The sequence below is a fragment of the Ambystoma mexicanum genome, chromosome 8 (assembly GCF_040938575.1).
Source record: "Ambystoma mexicanum isolate Mex_15411 chromosome 8, UKY_AmexF1_1, whole genome shotgun sequence".
In the NCBI taxonomy this organism is placed as follows: domain Eukaryota; kingdom Metazoa; phylum Chordata; class Amphibia; order Caudata; family Ambystomatidae; genus Ambystoma; species Ambystoma mexicanum.
Genome location: NC_090929.1, coordinates 1,239,958,542 through 1,239,966,840, shown reverse-complemented (window position 1 = coordinate 1,239,966,840; position 8,299 = coordinate 1,239,958,542).

The window sequence follows — 8,299 nt, the reverse complement described above, 5'->3', positions numbered from 1 at the left end:
GTATTGCTCTAAACAAGTTGTGGCTTTCACTGGGTGCGTATGCGGCTTGGCGGACTGTTCGTTGCTAGTATTTCCAGGGTAGACTTATACAGGGAAAATGGATAAGAGGGTGGGGGAGTCCCACGTAAGGGGGGACAAATTAGGTCTAATATCAGGACGAAGTGACAAGGGTAATAGAGTTGTGTGAGGTATAAGCAGCTGGGCTGCTAGGAAGAAGGCAAAGCGCTGCGTTATGCATTAAGGCTATGTCCGAGGGAGTGGGAATGGGGTTATGTGATGTGCTTGTTGGAGCCGGATTCGTGGCCCTAATAGAATTATCGGCGTATGCTTGAGATGTTTTGTTTGAGCAAAAGGAGTGACGTGGGACCTGCAGTTGCATTGCCAGTGGGGGAAAACCATGCTTAGCCAGCATAATATCCAATGTATCGTGCATGTTTTGCAGGAACAATATTTTTTTTTAAAACAATTTTAATTGATTTTCACAACAAACTATAAACATTTAACACACCAGCAATATGCATGAATCCACAACATCTGTTATTTACGTGTAGTCTCTGCTGTTTATTTCCCCCCTGCCCCCAAACTCGAGCCTACCCCATCTCGCTTCCCGCCATTCCATAATTCCGCGGCGTTCCTGCAACCTCCTCCTCAGCATGTTCATTCTCATTGGGGCCATCCTAAGTGGGCCCATATAATATGGCTGTCAGTTCGCCATTCCATCAGGGAGCCTGCTTCTTCTTCCTCCTCCTCCTCCCCCCCCTGTTGCTCGTCTCTTGCCATACTGCTGTCTCAGCTTCTGTCCATTTCTGTAGGTCCCTCCACCATGCCTCTACTGTGGGCTTATTGGCTTGCCTTCCATCCCATGGCGATTCTCTTGCCGAGTATATATATATGCCAGGTCTTTCAGCTTACTTACATGTCTCAGTTGGCGCAGTCTAGGGAACCCCCCTAACATGCATGCCCATACTGATTCCACATTTATTTTTATCCCTTTCTCCTTTAACCGATGAGCTATCTCTCCCCAGAACTTCCCAACGTCTGGACACGCCCAGAACATATTTATCATTCCAGCGTTAACTGCTCCGCATCTAGGGCATGTTTGTCGTTCAGCTTTCCCAAATCTAGCTATCCGTTGGGGGGGTCAAGTATGCCCTGTGGGTTACGTATAGTTGTATGTGATGCAGTCTCAAGTTTCTGGACACCTTTTTGTGGTACCCGTGGGCTCTTTCCCATTGACCATCACTCGTACGTTCCCCAGCCTCTTCTTCCCAGTCTAATCTTAATTGAGTCACTTCTTCCCTGATCTTGGACATTAGGAGCTCGTAGATCCTGGAGATCTCATGTCCCCCATCAGCCATGTCTTGCACCATTTCTATAGCTTCATCAGGTTGTTCCTCTAGTATTATTTCTGACCATGTCTTTTTAATCCGCCTTACTATACTGGTGTAAATGATGTATTGCCCCACATGTAGGCCAGTTTCCTCCATCAACACCCCAAACTCCTTTTTCTTCCCCTCTTGCCATATGTCTCCCACTGTTGCCACCCCCACTGATTCTCATCTCCTCCGGATCGTTCTCCTCGGTTGTTCGTCCCCTTCTGTGAGTGCCACTAACGGCACTTGCGGGGAACATGGGGTTGGGTTCCTCATAACCTGACATGCTTTGCCCTATATCTTTCATCCCAGTTCCAGCATCCCCAGACTCCCTTTCAGCTCCGACCTGGGGAGCCATATCATCTCTTTAAGGAAGTACTGGCCGCGCTATAAGCTCAACAGTCTAGACTCTGACATAGGGTCTTCAGATAACCATTTTACCACATGTTTCAATTGGCTTGCTAGATAGTAGACCTCGAAGTTTGGCAGCTTGATCCCCCTCTGTCGTACATATTCTGTAATTTCCACAGGGCAATTCTGTTCCAGGTGCCATGCCAGAGGAACCCCCTACAGATACTCTGTAGGTGAACAAAAAAACGTTTTGGTATCATATGTGGTATGTTCCCGAAATAATGCAACAATCTAGACAATACAACCATTTTCAATAATGCTCCTCTTCCCATCATAGCCAGGGGTAGTTTTGTCCAGAATTTCATACTGTTTTCTATGTTTGCTACCGCTCTCTGTGTTATACCTGTGTTCCTTCCCCACTGTGTGATAAATGTCTATCCCCAAATATCTGAATGTGTCAATCTCCCATGGAATTTGTAGGACTGGAAGGTGTTCCTTTGGGATCCCTACGTACTTCCCCAGCGGGAATATACATGATTTCTTAGGGTTGACAGCGATGCCCGACAGTGAGGCAAATCTCTTCATGATCTCCATTATATACTGGAGGTTCTCCTCCGGGTATTGCAGGTACAACAGCATATCGTCTGCATATAACGAAATTAGGTGGGGTTCTTCATTTGCCTGGATCCCAATTATTGCGTATTGTTGCCTTAGATATATCGCCAGTGGCTCCAACGCCAGTATGTATAGCATCGGCGACCAGAGGCATCCTAGCCTGGTGCCCCTCCCAAGCTGCCATTTCTCCGAGATACACGCTCCCGTCTTGACCCTGGTCAACGGCGCACTATATAGTAGTTTCACCCATCTAAGGTATCCTGGTCCCATTCCATATTTGTGTAGGGACTCCATCAGCCAGGGCCACCTGACGGAGTCAAAGGCTTTGACTGCCTCAAGTGATACAATAGCCATCTCTCGCAGGTCCCCTCTCGTGTGTTCCATGACCCGGTGGAGCCTTCTCAAGTTATCTGATATACTCCTGTTCGGGACATACACTGTTTGGTCGGGATGTATCAGGCTGCCAATGACTCATTTCATTCTTTTGGCTAGCACTGCGGTGAGTATGTTGCTGTCCTGATTAAGCATAGACAGTGGTCTATATGATCCGCACTCACGCCTGTTTTTTTAGGTTTAGGGAGCGGGACAATACTCGCCTCCCTCGGGGATTGCGGTAGCGTGCCCATTTCGAACGCCTTGTTCAGCATTGCTAGCAGCGGGGGGAGCACCTAATTCCTATATTTTTTTATAGAACTCGCCTGGGAGTCCGTCAGTCCCGGGGGTCTTACCGGTGGACAGCAGCACCACTACTTCCTCTATTGTGATCGGGGCTTCCAGGCCCTCCCTCTCTTCAGCGCTTATTTGGCCAATGTCTTCCAGTGTTTCCGCTATCTCTCCACTATCTCCTCCCCCTTCGTCCTTATACAGTTTCTTATAAAATTCCAGGAATTCTCTGTTTACTTCTTCCTGAGTATCCACTGTGTGCCCACTTTCTCCCACCTCTGATCACTGGCCTTGGTGACTCATTCTTATACAGCCAAGCCAGCATTCTTCCCGGTTTGTCCCTGCCCGCATGCTGCCTCTCCGTGTATTTCTTATAGCTTAAATGACCCAACCTATCCCAGTATACCACACATTCATGCTGCAGTTGACTTTTGGTTCCTGCCATTTCATTTCCGCTTTTTGTATTTCCTTCAATATCCCTCCTTGTAATCCTTTGTATTTAGCTATTGCTGCTCCCCTGAATGCTTCCCATAAGGTGCCCCCTGAGTCTACGCTGCCAGTGTTTTCAAAGTAATCTACGATATCCTCTCAGGTTCTCTCTGAATTCCATATCTTGCAATGCCTCTGCTCTGAGCCTCCATGTGGGAATCCTAGCTCTCGGGGGCAGGTATTGCCACGTTAGGACCAATGGCGAGTGGTCCGATAGGACCCTCGCTTTGTATTCTGTGCTAGTAATTTCCCCCATCATTTCTTGTGTGGCAAACTTGTAGTCTAGCCTCGTATGTAGTTTCTGTGTGGCCGAGTAGTGCTAGTACTGTCTATCACATGGATGTTGTACTCTCCACACATCCTCTAGCCGGAGCTCCAACAGCAGCGTCCCCAGGGCTTTAGCCGCCAGGGCAGGCCTATCCCATTTTGCATCTGATCTGTCTACCCTTGGGTCCAGTGTACAGTTAAAATCCCCTCCCCATATCATCGCCCTCCCCAGGTATGCGTTGACTTTGGTGTATAGGGACCTGATGTACGACACTGTGTCTTGGTTTGGGGCATATGTGTTTATAACACATATTCTCTACCAGCCCTCTTATTGCCACCATTCTTCCATCTGTATCTATTGTGGCCTGTAATAGTTTGAATGGGACATGCAGGGCCACCCACGAGATCACCCCTCTCGCATATCCCGAATACGGCACTCCAATTTCTTTTGGATCACCTCCTACTTTTCTTTTGTTAGATTAGTTTCCTGTATCAAGGCGATGTCTATCTTTTTCCTCCTTAGCCACATCATTATCCTATTTCTTTTCAGGTAACTATTGAGCCCCCTGACATTCCATGTCATTACTTTAAGGTCCCCCATTCTGTATCCTGTTCCTTCCGGCCCCTCTCCCTCTTCTGCATATGGCGCAAGTGCGCAGGTGCGTAAGCTCGTTTCCCGTTCTACAAACTACTCCCAACATATAACACTTCAACTCCCCTCCCTCCCGCCCCCCTCCCTTCCCAAACCCAACAATTGCCCAGCTCCATCCCTGGATCTCAGGCGATCCCACGTTTCGTCCCGTCCCGGGTTACCGGTGCTAGGGACACAGTAAGAGACCACCCCTCTATCAGTGGGCTTTCTAACTTTACTTATGGGGTATGAGAGTGTGGCCTCTGCGGCTCACGCGCTTTTCTACATTCCATTATGTGTGTTAACTTTATATTTTACAGTCCTAACTATTTCGTTATATGTGCATGACATTATATTCTAGTCCCAGTGTTTTAGTCATACAGCACCTCTGCCCCTCGGGCAACCAAGTCATTTTTCAGTGCCATCTTCCTTCTGCGCATCTATCTCTGAGGGGCAGTTCTGCATGTCTAGCCACTCTGTCGCGTCCTCCGGGGTATCAAAGAACAAAGCTCTACTTTTGTGGAGTACTTTTAGCCTTGCTGGGTACATCAGCATGTACTTAAGGCCTGCCGCTTTCAGCCTTTTCTTCACTGCGCCATGGTTCATTCTCTTCCTCTGCACCATGAGCGTGTAGTCCAGGTAAGCTGTTATGGGGGCAGATGCCCTGTGTATCGTGCCACCTTTGCGTAAGAATTCCAGGATCTTCTTCTTGTCTCTCTAGTTCAGGATTTTGGCTGTTATCGGCATGGGGGGCCCTGCAGGTGGTGGTTTCCTCATCAGTGCCCTATGCGCCCTCTCGACTGCAAATCACTGCGTGAGCGCCCCACCTGGTATTTCTTGCAGTAGTATGGATTCAATGGATTCCGTGGGGTTAGTGCCTTCTTCTCCTTCAGGGAGCCCCACTATGCGAATGTTGTTCCTCCAGGCCCGTCCTTCTGCTTCCTCCACTCTATTTTCCAAGTTGCCCACTTGTTGGCGCAATATGTGGATCTCCGAAGTGTGCGACGCACATGCGGCTGTATTTGTCGTTGCTGCCTTCTCCAGCTCGCCTGTACGTTCTGCTATTTTCCTCACATCTTGCCGTAGTAGTTTGACATCCTCTTGTACTGCCCCTATTTTGAGGTCCAATGATGCTCTGATTTCACTCATGGCCGCTTCTAGCTTGGTTTCCCAAGCGATGTTCAAGTCAGTGATCGTCTCCAGTATCTGCCGATCGTCTCTATGTGGCCTTGCTTCCGCCTGCGGTTCTTGTCCCTGTTTCTGGTCCCCTCCGACTGTTGGGGTGTTTTTCGTGTAGTCCTCCACGGTTTGTTGTTTCCCCTTTTGTCTTGAGTGCCTTAGACATCATCTTGGTGCCTCCCCAGTTCTGCTTGCCGTCTCCCGGGCTATAGTCTCTATCCTCCTTCTTTGCTTCAGTCCTTGTAGCGCTTACTCTTAGTTGGGGGCTATTTCGTGTCCTCCCGACTGCCAGGTATGTGCTCCTCCGCCCATGGCGCCTTGGTTTCACTACCCTGGACCGGGTTCTGCTGCGCAGGTTTTGTCCGCTGTGGTTGGCGTGCTTCCGGTCCTTTGTTACCAGGCCTTGTTTAATGTGTGTCTCCCATGCTTTGTTGCAGGCCTGGCCCATGCATCTGCACCCAGGGAGTCTCTCCAGCTGTTTGCTTCAGTGCCCTTCTCGTGATATTAATTGCGCCTTTCCGCAACCTTGTTGGTGGGCGCTTTGTGCTCCTGGGGAACACTGCCTATCTTCTAGTGGATTACTTGGCTGTGTCTCTCACCTGGGGTCTCCCTGGTGTGGGGTGTGTGCCACTACCACCTTGTTGTCTCCCCTCGTCCCGGGTTGGCACTGTGGTCTTGTGGGGAGCACCCCTGGCAGCCTACTTGTCACACTGCTTCCAGCTGCCCCTATGCCTTATCTCATTTTTCGTGGCTGTCCGCTTTGGGTGCGCTCCTTTCTTGTTATCTGTTTCTTTTGTGTGTTCCTTCCCACTTGTCCTCTTCTTGCGTCTGCCTATATTGGGGATAGGTGTCCTTGGTGCCTGCTTGAGGCCAGTCCTGCACACTGTGGCGCTTTCAGTCTAATACTGCCATGTGCGCTGTCCTTTATTCCTGGGCCCCCCCTTCCGTGGCCGCATCTCTGCCCGTTACTGCAGCGGATACAATGCAGGCAGCCCCGTGCGTGTTCGGGCAGCACAGTACGATTGCTTGTTTCAGCTTCGGAGCGGGGCTACTATGTATCCCGCCGCTTTCGTACCTCGCTCTCGCAGACGCTGGCTCGGCTTTCTCTCGTTTCGGAAAGGCTCTCGTTCTCCAGCCTCGTCCGACCCTTACAGCCCGTCCGAAGATGGCATACTGTTCAGCATGCCTGTGCCGCCCGTGTCCTTGTTCTTCAGAGGGTCCAGTGACTCTCAGGGCGCCGCCTCGTTATCCAGGGTTGCATCTGCATCTCCATTGCCCACAGTGGGTCGCTTTGTCTTTTCACTTTCTGCCGGCAGCCATCTTCTGCTTTGTTTGGTCGCCCTCATCTCGCAACCTTCTTTTGGGCACCGTTCCTCTCCTACTTCCCGGATCACACACAAAGCGCAGCTCCTCGTTCCCCAGAGCTTCACATGCAGCATCCTATATTTCCCAGTAAAAACGCTGTTGTTTGCACTATATTGTACCAGATTATTGCAGGATCTGCGGAGCCCACGGACAATCCCGTCCTCTTACATGGCTCCTTGGCCATGCCCCCTTTGCAGGACCGATATTTGCAATGTGATTGATATACCTGTCCAATACGTCTCGCTTTACCTGGGTGCTCTAAGTTAAAGGGGCAACAGAGGAGCGCACGGGGGACCACAGACACCAGAATGCTAAAGGCATCAATAACTAACGGCAGGAAGGGAATGGTTTTAAATCTGCAATGTGTTTACGAGACAGTGGTTTAGTATGGGGCGGGGGACACTTACTGTGCGCCAGGATGCTGGGGTCGTGCACGAGAGTATTGTGTACTATTGCCAAAGCCGTAATGGAAATTGAATGTATATAAGGTAGGAGGATTGGATGGCTGTCGAGAAATGGGGTAGCAGCGCACGGTCGTGTAGTTTTTTGGTGCTGGGCCTAGATGTCGCCTTTGTTGGGCGGGTGTGCAGTTAGCATGACAGGAGTCGTTCGGGTGTGCAAGACAATCCCTAGGCCGCACGCGGCCGCAATTAAGTATTCCGTATGGGAGTCTGCAGTGTGGCTACTGGGTGCAGTACGTTTTTGGAAGAGACCAGAATGCATTGGGCGGGGGCACTCACTGAAGGGAGGGGAAGCCACGCGTCATGTCACTGTACTGCGAAGGTGTGGGGTGGTTTGCACTGGGCATGGATGATCAGTACTGGGTGATGGTCATGCAGCTCGGTGCATGGGAAGGTACTCTTGTGGGCAGTCGTTGGTTGACTTCATTGTTTAAATGAGGCCGCCGATCCGTTATAGCAAGGTTTCATATGTGACGTGGTGGGAAAAGGGCAAAATGTTGCGACTGGCGTTACAGGGACAGCTTCATTCATAGGGCTTGCTGCGCAGTAGGTATCGGGGAAGGCTGGTTTGGGGACTGAGGTTTTTATGTGTTCCATTGTTCACAGAATAAAGAAAGGCAAATATAGTGGGGGCGGGGGTAAGCATGTTGAAAGCACAGGTGCTTTAAGCCGCGTGGCCTGAGTGTGTGGGTTGCATTCTGGGCGTGCAGTTTTGACCGGCTCCTCGGGCAGTTCATACCGGTTCTAGTAGTCATCTGTGCAATCGGAAACCCTGAGCTGCCTTTCAGTTGCACCCACACTTTATCATCGCTGCTGGCAGGGTGGCAGCTTCACACGTATTTCAGTCCTGGGCTAAACGTGTGTGCGTGCATTGTCACTTATGTAGGGGGGGGGCTTGTTGCCTT